The sequence below is a fragment of the Gracilinanus agilis genome, chromosome 3 (genome assembly GCF_016433145.1).
Source record: "Gracilinanus agilis isolate LMUSP501 chromosome 3, AgileGrace, whole genome shotgun sequence".
NCBI classification, from domain to species: domain Eukaryota; kingdom Metazoa; phylum Chordata; class Mammalia; order Didelphimorphia; family Didelphidae; genus Gracilinanus; species Gracilinanus agilis.
Window position 1 is genome coordinate 382,189,999 of NC_058132.1, and position 21,243 is coordinate 382,211,241.

Genomic DNA, 21,243 nt, shown 5'->3' on the forward strand with positions numbered 1-21,243 from the left:
TATCAAAAAGGAAAGAATCCAGAGCAGTAAACTATATTGGTAAATGATTGTGGCAGTTAACAAGACAGTTAACAAGATACCTAGAGAACTGAGGATCTTAATTCCAGTGAGCTTGGGAGATGAGGAGGAAATGTTTCAGTGACCTAGCAGAGATTGTTCTTTATTGGTGCCTTTGTCACTGCCAAGTTAACTACATGGGTGCAAAATTTAGGTTAATATTCATGTGAGATGCAAAATTGGAAGGTCTGGAGTAATTTTTCCCTCTTTTTCAGGTTACAAGAGAATGACATGTTCCCTTAAAGAATGGAAGAATTCCTGAGGAAAATTAAAAAGGGAAAATGATTCAAAGAATTTCTGGACAGTTTTCTTTGATGATCTTTTTGGAGTATGGTATCTGAGGTCTTTTTTTACCATAGATTTCTGGGAGTTCAACTATTATTCACTTCTATTAATTTATTCTTTTAATTTTGCTTTATTATTTCTTGTTGTCTTATGAGATCATTACCTTCCTCTTTTCCCATTTTAGATCTTAATAAATTTTTTTCTTCTGTGATATTTTGGATCTCTTTTTCCATTTGGGTAGTCTTTCATAATTTTCTTGATTGTTGTAAAAGAGAAAAGGGGTTTTAGGGATTGATATATTAATATTTAAAGTGTGGTCACCAGAGAATTGAATAATTATCAATCCCAATTAAAGAATAATCTCAAGTCAAAATGACTTTTATGGAAGTTTATTTACAAATGAGGAGAGGAAGAGGAAATAAGGAAATGAGAGAGAGGATAAGATAGGATAAGTAATCTAACACACTAGGTAATTTGCTCTGATCCTCTAGTTTAACTTAGACAGATCTAATTAACCCTCAGCCAAGGGAGGTTTGGCCTTGAGCCCAAGGCCAGAAAGTCAGAGGACAGGAGGGCCCCAGAGGCGAATGAAGCAAAAGCTTCAGTAACAGAGTCTCTTTTGAAAGGGAAGTTCCTTAAAAGAAGTTCAGGAAGATTCAGTCTTTATACGTGGAATTCCAAAGGAAAGATTTAAGAACAGTCTCACCAAGGTCTCAGGGTCCCAGCTCCAGAGCTCCTCCAAGTCCAAGTCATGAACCAGAAGACAAGCTGAACTCGCTGAACTCTTTTTTAAAGGGGCTTCTTTTGCTTCACTTCCTGTGCCTTCCTCTTAGTTTATGTGTCCAATCACAACAGACGCTTTTCTTAGGGCTGCCCAGGAGGCAGTTGGCAAATTTTGATTTGTCACTCACTCTAGGACATTCACTCTAGGACAGGTGGGTCACAGACCTCCCAACTTGTGAATTAAGTGGCGATTTTCTCACCTTTTATGATTAGATTAAGTATGGGCAGGGCAGATTTAATTTATTATCACATTGTCTTGCATTTTTTTTTTTTAGTTTTTCCTCAGCCCCTTTCATTTGGTGTCTAATGTCCTTTTTATGTTCTTCCAAAAGCTCTTTTTGAATTTGTGACTGTTTATTGTGTTTCTTTGTTGTTTTTGAAGTAGGTGCTTTTACTACATTGTTTTGTGAGTTTGAGCTGAGTTCTCTGTCTCTATAGCAGCTATGAATAGTTGGGTTCTTTCTCCTTTAGCTGCTCTTTCTAAAAATATATATTTTATTAACCAGGTCAATAGACTTAATTACTGAAATTTTTCTGAGCTTGAGAGTTCCTATGCAGTTGGAGTATATTATCTTAGGTTTCAGGATTTTTTATGTTTGTTTTTTCCTTGGACATATTTAATTTTTCTAATTTTTATGATCTAGCCTCTGATATATTCCCCAGGTCTCCTGTTCAAGCCTTAGTCTGTGATAGATCTCAAGTTCTTCAACCTGAGCCAGTGGGCAGTTTAGCCCCTGCAAACTGATATCAGACAGGCTATCTCCCCTCTGTGGGGACAACCAGTGACCCTGCTCTCTTGGTTGTGATCACAGCTGATAGGGCCCCAGTTGCTCAGTCACCACATTCATAGTTGTGGGCTTCCTTCTCACTCTTCCTTTCCAACTACTGCTGCCCAGGACACAGCAGTCATCTAGTCTGTATTCCCTAGTCCTCCAATGTCCCTTACCTATCTGAAACAAGGCTCGATGTCCTGCCCTTAGAGTCTGGTACCCATGGAGTCCATAGTATATATCCCCTCACTTCTCAGCTATTAGCCATCAGGGACCCTGGTTGCAGATGTTACTGTAGTCCTGTAATAGCAAACAGAGTTGCTCCTTAGGACTACCATCAGTTGATGTGGAATCCAGTGGTGTCCTCTTGGTTGTAGGGTCTGGGTTTTAGCAAACCTGGGAAGGTTGCTAATCCTGCTCCCAGGTGTTATATTGTTGATATCAAGCAGTTTACCCAGTTTCTTCTTCAGGCCTGCTGTGGGACTGGTACTAGGAAAGTAAAAATCCTCCCCCCCAACCCCAGTTGTCCTATCAACTCCTTTCTGCTTTTGTTGCTTTTAGACTTGATTTTGTGGATTAATTTTTGGTTGTTTGTATACATGGCAACAGGTATGGGAACAGCAGTTAGACTGCTCCTGCCTCTAATATGGGTTAAACATGCTGTTGCTATTGGATTTCTGCCTCAACCCATTGTTGTTAAACCCCCATTTCCTCTTCTTGCCCAGAGAATTGTCCCCTAAAGCAGCATTCTCTCATAAAGTGCCTAAATTTGTTACACAAATAACATTTGGGTGGGTCGATTCTTTGTTGCCTGAGTGTAAATTCTGCTCTTGGCTTGTAGGACCTATGGGCTTCTACAGCTTTCACCTCTTTGATTTCACTTTTATAAAAATAAAAATAGGCGAACAAAAAATAAGGACAAAGAACAATAAAATAAAAAATAGGGCAAGCCAGATAGGAGGAAAATAAAGGTTCAAAAGTGATTCAGGTACTTTTGATAGATGTTATCAAAAGTATCTTTCGGGTAAAGTGAAGTGAAGCTCAAAGTTGAACTTCCCTTCAAGGCCAGGTGCAAGGAATGCTAAAGAGACTCTTGTTTAAGAAAAATAAACTATTTATTTAAAATATATAAGGGTAAAAATATTTCTAATTCTAAGGGATTCTAACGCCAACCAAATAAACTACCAGGTTCCGCAAGGAACCACTTCTCCTGTGGTTCACAGGCTATGCTAGTCCTCCCTGATCTAAATAACCAAAATTATACTATTTAACTAAACCTAACCACTTTAATTCTTAACTTTGCCTTTAAGTTATAAAGATAACCAAGGCTAGCTGGTTGAGTCTCAACAAGAATCAAGTTAGGACTGTGAGCCTTAATAGACTCAGAGTCCAAACTGAAGATCAGGTTTTCTTTGGTCTTTTCAGAGTTTAACCAATCTATACACAGTAACAGATAAATGAATAATGTTTCCCGAGTTGGAAAATAAAACACTCTACTCCTTCAAGTGACAGAGATAGAGAGAGGCAAAGATGTTACCTTCTCAAGTCCTGTGAGAGAAAAGAACCTATGTGGGGCACTGTAAACTGCCAGAATGCCACACCCAGAGTGTGTAACTGTCATAGAATAAAGATTACAGCTGCCAACATATGAAATTAACACTCTCTCAGCTCTATTTGAAACTCAAATTCTTCCTCAAGCTAGCTTCTCTACTTCTTATCTCTAAACTAATAAAATAATACTTATTTTCTAATATCATCCTTATAGTTTCCCCCTTTTGAGTATATGTAGAGATAAAAAAATCTCTTCCATATGCTCACTATTCTATGTAATTCTAAAGCTATACCTATTATTATTATATTTCCTTAAAAAGTAGTCTTAATCTTATGCTTATCTTATCCTATTCTTATTCTATCCTATCCTATTCTATAGTGTACTAGGGATATAAATTAAAGAAAAGAAAATTTCAATGAAAACAAATAATCAATGAAAACATAGTTGCACAAATGCAAGTGCAAAACATACAATTACAGAAATTAAAAGTGCAAAATGCAAACTTTTGAAAAACATTTGAAATAATAAAATACAGTTTAAAAAAACAATTTAACTTATGTTTTACAAAAAACTAAAGTCTAAAATAATAACTATGCAAAACTCATGCAAACTACATTTTACAAATCCTATTTGAATAATTCAAATGGAACTCTTTATTATGCTAAGACCTTATCCTATTGCTAATACAGAAAATCAAAAGTAACTACATTAAAACTCAAAATCAACTTACTATACTAATAAAATCAAAACTTTGTAACAATTTTACTATATACACATCTATAGAAATATACAGATATATACAATTTCTATACCTGTGTATATGTGATAAACAAACTATTTACATGATGCAGGAGGAAAATAAACTCCCCCCCTTAAGATAGTCTAAGAAAACCTTAAAGATTTTCTTTTGAAAGATATGTATGTTTTCTTGATGTTATTTCATAGGAACATATAAATTGTTCTGAGAGATAAGATCTTATTAATTTAATGTGTACAATTATAATTTTACCAAGGTAATTTATCTATATTAATTTATTTCTATAAATACTCATTACCTGGTTATGTTGCTGCAGAGTTTGTGAGAAATGTATCCTATATGTGTATGTTATTTTGTAGTGAACACTTTTTGTAGTGAAATCTTTAAAGTCACCTCCTCTTGTACTGTCTTCTGTCTTTGTGTTGTTAATATGTAGTGTTTGTTTGCAACTATAGTGAAAGTGTGTAATGTTAAAATGGCACAAAAATATTACAGTTCATGTCCATAATCAGTCTGTGCTCCTCTTCTCTGTGATGATTTTTTTCCTGCAATGTCTTTATTATAGCCCAATTGTCCTTTCAGTTGTCATCTTCTCTGTTTCTTCTGTGTTGTCTTCTCTTTGTCTTGATCTTTCTCTTTCTCTAAGTAGTCTTCTTCTTCTTGAGTCATTTCTTCTTCTGATATCTTTTTGACTGTAGCTGTGCTGTCTGATGAAATATCTTCTGCTGCTGTTGCTTTTTTCACATGTGAGCAATTCAGCCATGTTTGTTTTTCTAATACATGAATAGCTGAAGGTGTCAAAATAATGTGGAAAGGCCCTACCCATGAAGGTTGTGTTGCACTAGTTCTATTAAAGTTTTTGATGTTAATTTATTCTCCAGGTTTTATCATAATGAGTGCATAATCTAACGGACCCCCTTGACTTAAAATGCCCATTTCTTGTAATTCTCTAACCCTGTTTTGTAATTCTGTGATGCATTCAGCAAGTGCAAGATCTCCTCCAAGCATAGCTACATAAACTGTCTTAAAACTTTTTGCTTGCAATGGTGAATGTCCAAATAACATTTCATATGGTAAGATATGCACATCTCCTTGGTCTAGTGCACAGATAGAATAGCACTAGAGGTAAAATCTCTGTCCATTTCAAATGTTTCCATGCATAATTTCCCAACCATACTTTTGATTTCTCTGTTTAGCCTCTCCACCTGACCAGAACTTGATTTGGGACATGAAATTTTGATATGATATACAGATTCTCATAAACTTGTTTTAGAACCAAATCTATAAAATGGCTCCCTTTGTCAGAATCTACTCTAAGTGATATATCAAATCTTAGAATGATCTCTTTCAAAAAGATTTTGGCTACAAAGCTTGATTTGTTTTTACTAGATGGGAAAGCTTCTGGACATCTAGTCAGTTGGTCCACTATTAGTAGTCAAAATTTAAATTTTCCCAATTTGGGTATGCTGATATAATCTAATTGTAAATGCTCAAATGGTGTGTGAGCTAGTGGATAACCACCCAAAGCTTTTTGTTTAAATATATGCTTTGGTTATATTGTGCACACACAGAGCAAGTTGAGCAGATTTTATTTGCCACAGTGCTAATTCCTGGAGATATCCAAGTTCTTTTGACAGTATTGATGAATGCTTGTGTCCCAAAATGACCCTTTATGTGTATTGCTTGGCAGATGAAAGAATAAAATGCTTTTGGAAGAATTGGTGTTCCCACTGATGCTATCCAAGTCCCATTTTATTTTTTTAGCTCCAAAATTTTGCTTCCATTTCTGAACCTCTTTGCCATTGTATGCTTTTTTCTAGATCTGTGGTATTATAATGCAAGCTGGAGCATTTTGTGCAGCATATCATGCAGCCATATCTGCCCTACAATTTCCTCTGGCAACTAAGCCTTGTCCTAAAAAATGCCCTTTGCAGTGAATCACAGCCAACTCCTTTGGTAGTTGGAGAGATGAGAGTAATTCTTGAATTATTTCTTCATAAGTGATTCTTTTCCTACTAGTTGTTAAAAATCCTCTCTGAAGCCAGAGAGAACCAATGGCATGGCAAATTCCAAATGCATATTTGGAATCAGAGTAAATTTTTGCATGTTTGTCTTTTGTAAGCTCGCATGTATGTTTTAAAGCAATTTATTCTGCTTCCTGAGCACTTAGGTTCCTAGGTAGTGAAGCTAAGCACAAGGTCTCAAATTCACTTACTACCACAGCACCTGAACATCTTATTCCATTCTGCATATATGAGGATCCATCTGTGAATAAGATCAGGTCAGGGTTGTAAAGAGATGTGTCTGACAGATTTTCTCAAGGTCTTATTAACTGCACTAGTTTCACAATTTCCCATGTTGGTAAATTGAGTAATAATGTAGCTGGATTTAAGGTGTTGCATCTCTTTAGCATTACCTGTTCAGTCCCCAAAAGCACTATGTCATATTTAGCCAGACATTGATCTGAAAATGCCTGTGTTCTGAACTTTCGCAGAAGTGCCTTGACTTCATGTGAACAATAAATGTCAGTGGGCAACCTAACACTAAATCTGCTGATTTGGTAACAAGTAGTGCAGTTGCTAATACCCCTCTTAAGCATGGAGCTATTCCTGTAGCTATGGGATTGAGTTGATCAGAATAATATGCAATAGGACATTGGTTTGGTGCTAAGCTCTGTGTCAATACTCCTAAAGTTATTCCCTTTTGCTCATGGATATAGAGCTAGAATGATTTAGAGTAATTAGAAATACGAAGAGCAGGAACTGATAATTTTGCTTCTTTTAACTTTAGAGTTGCTTGCAAATGCTCTGGTTTTAGCTTCAGTGGATCTTTCTCAGTGTTTTTTGTTAAAGCAATCAGTGGTTTTGTAAATTCATCATAACTAGTGTAAGAGGCATAAATTTAAAGGTAGGTGTGTAAGCAGGCTAGGAAAAGCCTTAGCTGGACGTCATGGACATTATGAATGGAATGCAGGGGAAGGAGGAAGTGGCTTCTGCCTGAGAAGGACTCTATGGTGGTTGGCACAAACTGTTGCTGACCCTGGGAGATCTCAAAGCTAGGGGAGTTGTATCCAGATTCCCTGGGATCCTGAGAGTGGTGAAGGCTTACAGCAGAGGACATCAGACCTGCAAAGCAGCACCAAGTAGGGAAGTGGTTTGTGATCTGGTGGACAGCATTGCAAACTTTCTCTCCCTACCTGGATACCTTGGATCACCTGTTCTGGTGGAGTTGACTCCTGGCATCCTGAAACTATCCCTGGATTAGCCATGAGATCCCAAGTAAAGCCACCCTCAGGTCCTCAGCTAAGCTGACCAAAACTGGCTGGAACTAGGTTTGGAGGAACTTTCCCCTTGTGACTCCAGTACAGCTTTCTTTGGACCCTGTCTTGCTTAGATCATAGGAGAGTGTAGTCAAGTTCTTCCCCCTGCCCCTGTGGTTTGCCCTTAGCTTTTAAGTATAGTAAACCCTATACCCATCTTTAATCTTAGTTTGTCCTTGATTAAATGTGTTGCCTTAACTTATAAACTCCTGCCTTTACTTTGCTGATTACCATAGGCCTAGACTTGGTGCTTCAGAGTGGCAGTTGGACCTAACAGCCAATTCAGTAACAGACATCCTTTGCTGTTAAACTTTAGTCTCCCTACTTGTGGGCCCCTTCCTGTCATTCCTGTCTCTCACACCCACCTGGACCCATATTTACTGTTCAAGGCACCTTTCCCTGGTTTCTTCCTTAAAATGAGGTATCCATTGTCTGCAAAATTCTGTGGTTCCTAAGATGGCTCTGAGTTGCCTTTTGGCCTTAGGAGCACTCAGCTTTTGTATATCTGCTACTCTCTTTTGGGAAATGCTTCTGTACCCCTCAGACAGCACAAACCCTAAATATTCTACACAAGGAAGTCACCATTTAAGTTTAATTTTTGATATTTTGTTTCTCCTCTTGTAGAGCTCACACAGAATACATTTACTATCATATAAGCACACTTTTGCAGATGGTGATGCTAAAAATAGATCATCCACAAAGTGAATAAGTTTACTGTCCTTGAATTGAATATACTGTCCCTTAATTTTTGATTAGCCTCTTTTAGTTGTTTTTTTAAGGTCCTCTATAAGGTCATTCTTTTCCTCTATATATTTATCTTTATTTGCCTGGAATATGTAGCATGCATTTTTCCTAAATTTTTTAACCCCATATTTTCCCCGTTTGGGCAATTGGTCCTGAAAAAGTTCTTGACTGCGTTGCAACTGTTCTTAACAAATTGACATCTAATATGACCATTGTTCTCCTCTGTTTTAATCAATCTATCTAGAAATGTAGTCAGTGTCTCCCTAGGTTCCTATCTAAACCTTTCGAACTTAGACCAGGTATTAGGTCTCTTTGAATTTGCCTTCAATACTTCAGGATTGATTCTCTGGCCTTATTCAAATATCTGCATGCTTCCACGGAGTTTAGTTCAAATTGTAAACTGTCTATGGGCCAAGGTGTCAAATCAGGATTCCTATTTGTTTCCTCAATAAATTGTTGTCTTTCCCTTTAGGTAAGTAATTCTTCCATTAAAAGTTGAAAATCTAAAAAATCAGGATCAAAATTTTTTATGGCCCTTTTAAATTCTCTTATGACTCTATGAGGCTCACTGAAGAACTTTGGTGTACGTCTCTTTATAGAGTCAAGATCCACTGATGTAAACTGCTTGTGGGACCTGACATGCACAATACCCACATCTGGAGTCACATAGGCAACATCCCTTAAAGGAAAAAGACTGGCAGTACCATTGTCCATAGTCTCAGTTTCAAACTCAAGCTTGGTGGGTGCTTGGGTTGTTTCATCACTCCTTTCTCCCCCGCTCCCCCCCCCCAATTTAGTTAGTTGCCTTGGCCCTATTCCATTTCCCTTTCTCAACTCTACACGGTGAGCTTCCAATTGGTTTAGTTTAATCTGAATGGCTAGAACAAGCTATTTTAGTATGAAAAAAATCTAGTAGACTTTAGTCTATAAATGAAGGCAACCACTACCCTTTTGCATTGGTAGGTGCATCCTAGTAAAAACAATACTAAAGGGACATAGGACGATATTCTCCTTAACGATAGATCCAGTATGGGACTTATGGCTTGACATTCCATAATGTTATAAAAATATTCTGGTAATACTATCTGCACAAAATAAGGGGTCATTGTAAATTGGACATAAACTAACTCTATTATTCCAATCATCATTAACTGTATGTAATTACTATCCTGAGTTGATAGCACTACCTCAAGTTTAGGCCAAGACTGGTATCCTGCCACTTTAAACTTTCAAGTAGCTTTGAGGGAAAAAAAACTGCTTTTGGCTACTTGAGTGACAGGTTAGATCAGTGATTTCCAAAGTGGGCACTACCACCCCCTGCTGGGTTCTGCAGCAATTCAGGAGGGGTGGTGATGGCCACAGGTGCATTTATCTTTTCTATTAATTGCTATTAAAATTTTTAAAATTAATTTCCAGGGGCCTAAGTAATATTTTTTCTGGAAAGGGGGCAGTTGGCCATAAAAGTTTGGGAACCACTGGGTTAGATGATACAATATATTACAGCCTTTCACTGGCACAGTGTTCCATTGTCTCTCTGAGAATTCCAAGAGCCTCCACCAACTGCCTGCTCAGAAAATCTACTACCACAAAGGCTTCAAACTGTCCAAGTAGTCCCCAAACTGACAACTAGGCCCAAGATGGAAGTTTGGCTCTGAGACCCTTCAAGTTCTTCCCTTTCTGCCTCTGCCATTGAAATATTAAGCCTAAAAAGGATGGTGTTGATGTCAGTGGGATACTGAGGTTGATTGGATTCCTCAGTAATCCTAGGTGAAGAAAGCCTGAGAGCTTCCCTCATTTGACCAGTGCGCTTGTAAATCTCCCAGACAGGTTTTTAAAAACAGGACAGGGATTTATTTTGGAAACAAGGTATTTAAAGGGGAGGATTAAGGAATAGGGTTCTCTAATTCTAAGGGTTCTTGCTAGCCTCCCACCTTCTAAAAATCTCTTCACAGAGATTGCTTCTGTTTCTTCTTTGCTCCCTAGGCCCTGACCTGTCTCTCTAGACCCCAATGGTTGTCTGGCTAACCTGATTCTACTTAATCCTCCCAGATTATTTTGAGGATGAAACAGGTCTTCTAGTCTCTTCAGGGTGAACACTTTATGCAAAGTTCAGCCCTACTTAGGTCAGGCCTGAGTTGGCTTCTGGCCTTCCCAACACAAACAGTTTTGTACAGGCTAACAGGCCACATATCTTCTAAGCAGTCGGAAACACTTTCAGCACCGATGAATTTAAAGTAATGAAGGGCTTCTCCAGACAGGAACACCAGAGGTGAAGATATTCAGCTTCAAGGGTTAGAAAGACAAACCTCTTCAGTCTCAGAGCAAGAGAGGAAGTTCCCACTCCAGAGAGTCCAGAAGACAGGAAGTCTAAGAGCCTCAGTGTCCGTTGGTGTTCACTCTATATTTTCTCTCTGTGTTCCAGAATCCAGCATCTTCAGTTCCTAGTGTGCATCCAGCTTTTGCAAAACCTCCTTTTCCTATTTACTATAATCCATTTATTTTCTTCCCATCTAATAATGGTGTTAAGAGGGCAAGGAAATTTCACCCCTACTCTTCAATCTTCCAGTAATGCATACATGAATATTTTTGAATGTACCAGTTTATTAGATGCATATCTTTTTGCTCCAAATCCTCTATTTGGAGAAACATTAAAATTCCATACAATTATGTTTTTACAATCTATATCTTATTCAAGTTCAGTTAATTTTATCTTTATAAATTTAAATATGGTGACACTTTTGGGGGAAAAAAGCCTTTAAAGTAGAACTTTGCTTTACAAATCAAAATTAAAAAAAATTATTATAAAAACCTAATACCTGCAGTGGCATCATGTGTTTATATCTTTTAATGGTAGTAAAAATATGGTCTATAATAGAATACCATTTACAAAATCTTCTTTATTCCTGTAATAGGTATAGGCTTTAGAAGTAGAAAAGCAGATTTTTGGCTTTTCCCCTTAGTCTGTCTGCAAAAATCTGCTTTTCTACTTCTAAAGCCTATACCTATTACATTCCTTACTGATGACTTTTTTGAGGACACCCTCAGGTATGTGTTCATGTATGTAGGTGATTCTCATAAACATTTTATAAAGAAAATAGGCATAAATATAGGTAGATGCTAATATTTCTACTATATTTTGGGCTATAAAGAAAGTTCAGTATTTTTTTTATACTTTTAGCATCTTTTTTCCCTTTAGATACCTTGGGAATTGATCCTTAAATTCATAACTGAGTCACTCCCAGATCAGATCTTCATTATGACTTGGTCTAGTACAGAACCAATTTTTATATCTTTGCTAAGTACTATTTATGTCTCCTTCAAAAATCCATTCTTCAAATTATGAAAAGATTGTGATGCTAGAATCCAAGAGTGGATGGTTGTATTATCCTTGTTGGTTAAAAATAATAAACATATTTTAGTTCATTTTCATTTTTTCCTGTTTTTTACTTTAGCACTCTTTGGATCTATTGGCTCTCTTGTCAAACTTTTAAATAAGAGATAGTTTTTAGCTTTCATATCTTTTATCAAAGAAAAAGTTTCTTGCTTGTAGATGTAACATATTTTTATACTCAGCTAGTCTTAGGTCTCGTTTCTTTTTGTTTGATCCAAGTTTTCTAATACATTTTTTCTCCATGTTCACTTATTTTTACTTTTACATTGAAATCATGGAACTTTGAAAAATTAATTTATTTTTAGGAGCCTGATGTAGTTCTTAAAATTTATCTCTCATCCTCTCTAATACATAGTGATAGAGAAAGTGAAATGTTTTTCATGGTGGTGTATTTGCACAATCCAATGTCACATGAAACTTTTTCCTTTCCTTACCTTTAGATATATGATAAAATCAACTCATACAGTTCCATTGTTTGCCTTTTTCAAAACACTTGTTTGGTTACGTGTGCTGCATTCCTATAATCCTTACTATTGAGACAATACGAGCCAGAGGCTAACAGGTCTTTTGGACTAAACAGTTCTGAGATTTACTGAGCTTTGTCCATTGGGTATATGCTAAGTTCACCACTAATATGAGAAATCACCAGGTTGCCTAAGGAGGGGCAAAAAGTTCTCAGTCAGAAAATAGAACATGTCAAAGCCTTGTGCTAGTCAGAGTGGTACTGTGACTGTGAGTAACCACTAGCCTTTTACCCTAGGTGATATAGGGATACCCAGTCTTAAAAGATATTTAAGAGAACCTGTGTGACAGTTTTCCTTTTGGTTATCTAGTACTTCCTACTGTTAGATTAAAATTAATATCTCCAAGTTCTTATCTTCCATAAAGTTTATTAATAATCATTTGAAATAGAGAAAGCAGATAACGATAGATTTAAAATCTCTTTCCTACTCTTAAGTCTGACCACGTGTAGCTGATCCTGCAGGATTCTCAGTCTGCCTCACCTGCAGCACTCAGGTAAGTAGAGACAGGTGGGGTCTACCCCCACCCTTTTATTTATGTTCATGGACTCTGGCATACAAAAAATGGGATTAACTGGGTCAGCAATCCAGGAGGTGAAGGGGGTGGAACTCCCTCTACACAATCCCTCCTATGATTCTATTGAGAGATGAGTATGTTGAAATCTACCAGATTTACATGCCTAGTCTCCCCAATGAATCATTTCACATAACTAGCTTATACCTCTAAAGATTCTAACTAGAGGTGCATAACCTATTGCACTTTACAAAGGACAAATTACAACAATTTGGGGATAAAAGGGAAAGAAAAGAGAAAGAAAACAAAAAAAAATGACTGATAGAAACATTGATAAAATGCCAATTAGGGGGCAGTCCCCTTTGGCATAATAGTTACATTCAGAATAAATATGTTCAACCCCCTTCAGTTCAGTTCATTATATCCCAAAGTTCATTCTGGATCTTTTGATACAATGTGTGGTCTCCAAAGGCGTCCTTGTAGCACCTTCTCCAAAAAAATCCACTTTCACAGCAAGTGAGGGAGATGGAGAATCCTGCAAGATGAGCTACATGTGGTCAGACTTAGAGTAGGAAAGAGACTTTAAATCTATGCTTTTATGTTTTCTTTATTTCAAGTGATTAGTAATAAACTTTACGGAAAATAAGAACTTGGAGATATTAATTTTAATCTAACACTACATTTTTCTGGTTTAATTTATAGCAAGAAAACCAAGATTACTATGACTCTGCACCTCCAGAAGCTTGGCCATTTTATAAGGATTGTGTGTATATGTATGTGCAAATATATACACACGAATTTTATATAGACATAGTATAGTTGGAAAATCTTGAACCCCCAAAACTACATTATCCAAAATTCCTTTCTGTATTACCCACAATGCATTTCCCATGTATACTTTTGTGTCTTCATGTGTTGGTTATAACTTCTGAGGCTTTGACTTGCTCCTTCTTTTTGCTCTCATGAGCAGGCTGGGTTTTTTAGTTAGCTTTTTTAGTTAGTTTATTATTAATAAAAATTTATAAAATATAATACTTAGTTCTTGTATATTAACTTTAATTTCTACATTTTACATATATTTGTGTGTGTTTGCATACATAAACCAACAAACAATTGGAATTTTATAGGTGACTTGAAATCTATTATACTTAGTACCATTTTCCACTCAATGCAAAAGTTGAAAGGTGTTACATAGGACTAAGGACCATCTCGTATCTTTTGTATACTTCATGCATTGCCATATTCAAGAATTCATAACTAAGAAACCAGATAAGGAGCTTTCCTATACTTTGTCATTCTGGTCTAGGAAAGCTGACTGTTTCTTGCTGAAATTATACTTTAAACCTTTGGAGAGGGATAAATCCTGTCAGGGTTTACACTACATTGGTATAGCCATTTAGGATCCTGGTCATTTTTACTCTGTGAAGTAAAAGTAGGTCTCCATATATGATGAAAATATTTATACATCATAGGTATCATAAGGATTTGGTAAAATAGACTGACCAAGGTATGGAAATAAAAGGGTAAAGGTTCATTTGAAAGCAATCAATTAAATAAAAGGAGAGTGAGTAACATGATATATCAAGAAGATATATTCTTGAGGGAATCTCTGAGTAGCAAGGCATAGTAAAAATCTTTTGGTTGAGAATCAGTGTTGGGAGACATAGAAGCAATATTATTGTGAGGATAGATCTGGTCAGAAGGAAGATAATGGTTGATGAGCTTGGGAAACGGATCACGTTTGTGACCTGGATATAATAGTGATGGAAGACCTCAATTATTTAGTTATTTGCTGAAAGTCTCTTTGCTAAAAGTGAAGCAGTTAATAAAATATTGACTTACTTTGATGACAATTTCATTCTTTAAAGGGAGATAGAATGACAAGGGAAACCACTATTTTGGACCTGACTCTGATCATTAAGGAAGAACTAGTTGCCACAGGAGGAGCTTTAAGAGAAAGTGGCCTTTCAATCTTAGAGTTCATGATAGACAAGAAATTGGATGTCAAGCATAGTCTGACAAGCAACTCAGATTTGGGGAGATGAGATTTCAAAGAATTGAGGGAACAATAGGTAGGATCACATTGCACAAAATTCTATGAGATGTCAGTCTCCTGAACACATAAACCCAAATGATTGCCATCAAAAATAAGGACCTGTCCAAAAAGACGTATGTGGATACACAGGAAACTCATCAAATCGCTTAGTTTTTGAAAAGTCATGGACAGCAAATAACTGGCAAAATGGGAGAAAAATTTGTTTATGCAAACTTTTCTAATCCCAGAGACTTCAAAAAGGTATGTACCAGGTTAAAAAAATAACAAATCCGTAAAATAAGACAAATTCTACACAGAGTAAAAACTTCATGAAATAATATCGATCTTTAAATATTCAGTACTCCCATTCAACATCCTCCTTCCAAACCAGTGGTACAAATAACTTCATAGTTTAGTGTTGTGCAGTCATTCTGTGAGAGTTTTTCCCCCCTTCTCTACTTCCTCACCCCCTCTAAAGCACTACCTCTGATAATTATTTAACCTATACTCAGGCTATAAAAGGAGGTAGACATCAATTTTGCCAGCTAGACAAAGGATATGGAAACCATTTGGATGATTTGGGTGTGGGTGGGGTGGAAGACATGGGCATCTTAAGAGTTGTAAACCGGAAGGGCCCATATTTTCACTCTACAGTTCACTCTAATAAGGGACAAGGTCTTCTCCAATTCAGTGAGACTGAGGCTATTCAAAGATATTAGGGAGAAAACCTGAGTGAAAATTTTACATAAGCAGATAACCCAAAAGAGAAACTCATGAGGTCAGAAGGAAAAATCAGAATGAACTCAAAGAACTTAACACAGTGAATAAGTATCTTGATATGAAATAAATTCCTCTTTCCCTGATCAAGAAGAATTCTATGAACTCACCAGATATATAACAATAGGAAAAAAAATTGAATTTTTGTACAAATAAAATAAATGTTACCAAGATTACAAAGAAAGCAGAATAACAAGGAGAAAATAATAGAGAGACTTTCAGATAGATATCTCATCTAAAATATAGAGAGAATTTTATCAAATTTGTGAGAATAAGAATCACCTGTCGACTGATGAATGGGCAAAAGATATGAACAGAAAATTTTCGGGTAAAGAAATCAAAGACATATATAGTTAGTTAGTTATTCCTGTTGACTCCCTAGGAGCTTAGGGCCGCAACCATCTCACGCCAACGGACTCTGTTCTGGGCAACTTCCCCCGGTGGGTCCATGTCATTCTGACGGTCTTTGTTTTATTTTCGGCAGATCTTCGCCAGGTCTGTTTTGGCCTTCCAACTTTCCTCCTCCCTGGTGGGAGGTATATGAAAAAAATGCTCTAAATCATTACTGATTAGAGAAATGCAAACCAAAATAATTCTGGAATGTCATCTCATAATCATCAGACTGGTTAAAATGACAAAAGGGTAGGGTAACAAGGGGTTGTGGGAAAATGAAGACAATAATTCACTGTTGGTGGGCCTGTGAATTTATCCAACCATTTTGAAGAGAAATTTGGAATTTTAACTAGTGAGTTATAAACCATGCATATCCTTAGACTAGTAATTTTATTGCTGGGTCTGTTTCATAAGGAGATCATTGAAAAAGGAAAAGAATCTAGAGGTTCCAAAATATTTATAGCAGCTCTCTTTGTAGTGGTAAAATTTGGAAACTGAATGGATGCCTATCAAATGGAGAAGGGCTAAATAATTTGTAGTATATGATTGTGATGAAGAGCTACTATACTATAAGAATGAATGAGCAGTCTAATTTTTTAAAAAATGGAAAGAACTTGAACAATAGAGTGAGTAGAACCAAGAGAACATTATACATAGCTACAGACTTAATACTGGAAGAATAAATTGTGAAATTTACCTCCAAATAGTATGCTGAAAGGGAAAAATGAAAGACAATTTGTATGAATAAGCCTTTTTCCTGGATGATACCTTTTGTGATGTGGGGAGGGTAGGGAGGGACTGGGACACGTTTGGATAAATTCTATTAATAAATTAACAAATTAAAAAAAGAGAATGGGATATCCAGAAAGAAACACAGATTAGCAGGAAAGTGCTAAAAGGTTCCTTTCAGATTTATTATGTAGATATGAAGAAAAGTAAGGTAAAATATGAGATCTGCAATAATATTTTAAAAAGATGTACATATGTTACGTGACAAAGGAATTCTATTATATGCAAGAGTGCTAGACTAGTATAGAGAGGGATTTGAAAATTGGCCTTTCATATATATATATGGATGAGTGATCTTTCCAAATATATATATGGAAAGATCACTCATCCCTTTAATTGCTTGCTACTGGATACTTTTCCTTAACAATTTTCATCCCAAATTTTAAGGCAATGAAGAGAAATAAAACTTAAAAGTAAATATTAATAATGAAGTGGAGATTGAATCTGAGCTCTTAAAATAGTCTTAAAAATAGAAAAAATATGTAGAAGTAACAATGACATAGTTTCTAAAAGAAATAGAGCCTCTAAAAGTCAAAATAGAAATGGAAAATCATAAGAAAGTTTGGTAGGAAAAAAGCAAACTAATAACATTAAAAATAGGGCAAATAGATTGACTTTGAAGACATAATTCGAAGTTCCCAGATTTCTTAGAAGAACATATATAAAAAGGAACTAAATGTTATAGTTCAGAAACAAGAAAATTATCATGAATTTTTGAATGAAGATAGAACATCATGGATCAAATTCACAGATGTCTAATAGAAAAAATCCTCAGGCTTCAACCTCCAACTCATGTTAGATTTCTATAAGAAATAAAGATTTTGTAAGCAAACCAGAAGATTCTTAGCTATGAAACAGTGCCAATTGGAATAACCCAATATTATTCCACACAGATAAGAAAGAACTTGAAACCTCAAAAAACATATCCTTCAAAGATGAGCTTAGTCGACAACAGAAAGATGGTTACTCCTGAAAAGAGAGGTAATTAAGGTCTTCTTGAAAATGGAAAAAAGAACACTCATTATACTTAAAAACGCCTTAAAGAAAAGAACCAGAAGAAAGCTAAATAAATAATAAATAGATGAATTATTAAGATTTATTCTCTTATCTATAGACTATTATTAAATAGAAATCTAGATATTGAGTTTGGGGATAAAAGAAAGAAAAAAAAGGGATCATCAAGGGGAAAATGGATTCAATGAAATGAAGATTAAAGAGGAACTTAAAGAATAAGAAGGAAAAGGCATAGAAGGATCAATATTCTATGGCTGAAATCCTTTAGACCCCTATCCCCGCAATCCCAATTTGCCTATTAATTCCTTGTGTAAGAGGGACTTTGTAGTGGGAAGCTGTGAAACCAGGAAAGAATGGAGAAGAGATACTAAATAACTAGTTGAGACAACTTGAGCAAAATTTCAAGATAATAAAACAAACCCACATAAATCACCAGCAATTCTATATACTATCAACAAAACCAATCAGGAGAGATTTCACTTAAATAATTGCATTTAACATACAATTCTTTGGAGTCTATCTGCCAAAACAAACCGAGGGATTATATGAACATAATTAAAAACATTTCACACAAATAAATATAGTTCTAAGCAAATGGAGAAATATTAATTGATCAAAGGTAGCCTAACCCAATATAATTAAAATCACCATTCTACCTAAATTAATTTACTTATTTATTGTCATGCCAATCAAACTATCAAAGACTTATTTTATAGAACTAGAAAAAATAATAACAAAGTTCATCTAGAAGAACAACAGTCCAAAGATATCAAGGGAGTCAATGAAAAAAATGTGAAGATAAGTGGACAAGCAGTACCAAATTTCAAACTATATTACAAAGCAATAATTGTCAGAACAACCAGTTACTCAATGGAATATATCAGGTACACAAAAAAGTAGCAAATGACAATAGTAATTTAATATTTGATTAACTCAAAGATCAGTTTTTGAGGGTAAGAACTCACCATTTGACAAAAATTGCTAGAAAAACTGGAAAGTTGTATGGAAAAAATAGACACAGAATAAAATCTCAAACTGTCTTTATTACCAAGATAAAGTCTAAATGCATAAATGATTTAGAAATAAAGGATGATATAAGCAAATTAGGGCAGTATGGAAAGTGTATCCATCTGATTTATGACTAAGGGTAGAATTTATGACCAAACAAGAGAGAAGATCATGAGAAGCAAATTTGATAATTTTAATTACCTGAAATAACAAAAGAAATATATCTCCTGTAAACAGGAAGCAGAAAAAATTTTACAACAAGCTTCTTTGCTAAAAGTTTCACTTCTCAAATATTTGGATAAATGACAAAAATTATAAAAATAAGAGTCATTCCAGGCCTTCTCCCCTTCCCCTCCTGCAATGGTCAAAGGATATGAAAAGTATTTTTCAGATGAAGAAATCAAACCATGAATAGTCAGATGAAAAATGCCTGAAATCACTTTCAATGAAAGAAATGCAGATTTAAAAAAACTCTGAGGTACCATTTCATACCTATCAGATTGAGTGATATGATAGAAAAAGAAAATGACAAATGTTGGAGGGGATATGGAAAAAATTTGAGCATCGATGCACTGTTGCTGTAGAAAATTTGGAACTATTCACAAAAGGCTATAAAACTGTGCTATCCTTTGACCCAGCAATATCCCTAATAAATCTGTATCCCAAAGAAATAAAAGAGAAAAGGACCTATATGAATAAAAATATTTAAACCATCTTTATTGTTATGGTAAAGAATTAGAAATTGAGAAAATGTCCATTGAGGAATGGCTGAACATGTTGTGGTATATGATTGTGATGGAATACTATTGTGCTGTAAGAAATGATGAGTGGGATGGTTTCAGAAAAACTTGGGAAGACTTTTCTGAACTGATGCTAAGTGCAGTTAACAGAACCAGGAAAACACTGAACACAGTAACAGCAATATTGAAGGATGATCCACTGTGAAAGACTTATCCTGTATGATCAAGATGATGGTCCAAGACAGTTCCAAAGGATTCATGATGAAAAATCCTATTTGCTGCCAAAAAAGAGACCTGAACAGCCCTGAAAGTAGATTGAAATATAAACTTTATACTTAAAAAACTCAAGTGTGACATAGAAATGATAAAGAGTAAGCTAAATTTTAAAAAAATGGAAAGAATATAAAAAATGAAAAATAGGGACTAGAATGAGTGAAGTAATGGTCCCAGTATTAGAAGCCTCCCATCATTGATGATATAAGTACAACTGATATAATTATCTTCTACTTATTTAGGATGAAAAAAGGAGAGGTAAAGTGTTATAGGGCAGTTATCTAATGACTTATGTGGTCTCACTTTGCTCCTGTTAGGCCAATAAGTATTGCAAGAACATATTGGGTTCTACATTCTAATCCCTTCTGCTTTCCTTTTTTATTTGATAATAATGATGAAGAATAGCTTGCATTTATATCACACTTCAGGGTTTGCAAAGGATTTTAAAAATGTCATCTCATTTAACTCTCATGACAATTCTGAGACATATTTTATTGTTACCTCCATTTTCTATGGGGGCACTGAAACAAGAGAGATTAAGTGACTTCAGTAGTGTCACATTGTTAGTGAGGTTGAATTTGAACTCAGATTTTTCTGACCCCAGGTACCATGATTTCTATCCATTGTGCCACAGAGGTGCATATTATTATTATAGATGAATGTATTCTGTTCATACTCCTAGTGATGACTGCTAAATGAGTATTCATCATTTTATTTTCTTATTCTTTTCCCTCTCAGCTCTTAGAATGAACCATAGTTGGGCTCATTTTTTCCTGCTTCTTGCGTAGCATTACACCCCTAAGTGTTAGATCTGGGGTCTTTTCTTGCCCTAATGCACAACCACAGACCCCTTTTCAGTCCCCATCTTGGATGACTTTTCATGGTGGCCTTTTTTTTTTTTAAACCCTTGTACTTCGGTGTATTGTCTCATAGGTGGAAGATTGGTAAGGGTGGGCAATGGGGGTCAAGTGACTTGCCCAGCGTCACACAGCTGGGAAGTGGCTGAGGCCGGGTTTGAACCTAGGACCTCCCGTCTCTAGGCCTGACTCTCACTCCACTGAGCTACCCAGCTGCCCCTCATGGTGGCCTTTTACTAAATTCTCATCCTCTTATTCCTGTCAGACCTTTTGTTTCCCTGGTCGGACCTGGGCTATAAAAAAATGACAGTGATTTTCCTTTTAATTCCCCTATCAGGATTTGGCCTCTTATCTTTTCTAGATCTGTGTAGAATACTTCTCAGGGAGAGTTGCGCTGTACTTCTTCCCCTTAACTTTACTGTCTTGATTGTCAGACCAATAGGTCTCAGGAAAGTTTGTCCCAGAATAGTGACTAGATGAATGAGGCAATTATTTGTTTCTTAATAGAGAAGGAACCCTTTAATGCAAACCCTGTTATTCTTTGAATAGGGATACTCCTCTTAGCCTTCAAAGTTTAGAATGCAAAAGATCCTTTGTTTTTCATCTCCCAGGACAGCTGAATGGAGGAATAGTTATTGGCACTAATGTGAAGCCTGACAAACAG